Raw genomic sequence first — 744 nt, 5'->3', positions numbered from 1 at the left:
TGGACTGCAGCATGCCAGGCCTCCCTGTCCATCACCAACTCCCGGAGCTTACTCAAACTCATGTCCGTTGAGTCGGTGATGCCATCCAGCCATCTCATTCTCTGTCGTCTCCTTCTCTTCCCGCCTTCAATCTTTCCCCGCCTCAGGGTCTTTCCCAATGAGTCTTAAACAGGGTCTCAAACATTAGCAGTACGTAATTGTGTATTTCGTTAAACGTGTGATGCTGCTGACTAAAGCCCCATTATTACTTTATGTTCTGCTAAGAAAAATGGAAGAGCCTTGTGATTTAAATCACAAGAAAGCAGAGAAGAATCTCTAGGAAACAGGACCTGATTAGAGATACCACTCTGTGTGTAACAGTGAATGCGTTAAGATCAGGAAAAGGGTGTGGTGGCCAGAGACGCCCCAGCCAGGCGTCTGGGCAGGAAGATGACAGACGCTCGGGTCTGATAGGAGCCTGTCTGCTGCCTGTTCTGCCGGAGACGATTCTCTGCTTTCTTGACATTTGATCGTTAAGTGCACGAAGCAGGGTTGTTGGATGTGAAAATCCACGTAAAACGATTATTTGTGCCAGAAACAGATATTGTTGAAAATGTTACTGAAATGCAGGCATTACTTATGAAATACAGTATCAGGTTCCTAGGCATAAATGCAGCGGAAGGTCTGGAGACTGTTTGTAAGAAGCCACAAAGCCTCACTGATAAGCGATGCTTCTTCACTAAGGAAACCCTGTGTGGAGGGATC

At 46.6% G+C, this 744-nt stretch overlaps 1 protein-coding gene across 1 annotated transcript in view; it reads left to right on the top strand.

Moving 5' to 3' along the window:
• Positions 1–744, top strand: part of MLC1 (megalencephalic leukoencephalopathy with subcortical cysts 1) — a 16884-nt gene that overhangs the window by 3688 nt on the left and 12452 nt on the right. The window lies entirely within an intron of this gene.

This window comes from Bison bison, unplaced genomic scaffold, assembly GCF_000754665.1.
Source record: "Bison bison bison isolate TAMUID 2011002044 unplaced genomic scaffold, Bison_UMD1.0 scf7180017850517, whole genome shotgun sequence".
Lineage (NCBI taxonomy): Eukaryota > Metazoa > Chordata > Mammalia > Artiodactyla > Bovidae > Bison > Bison bison.
This window is presented reverse-complemented; position numbering and strand designations above follow the sequence as displayed.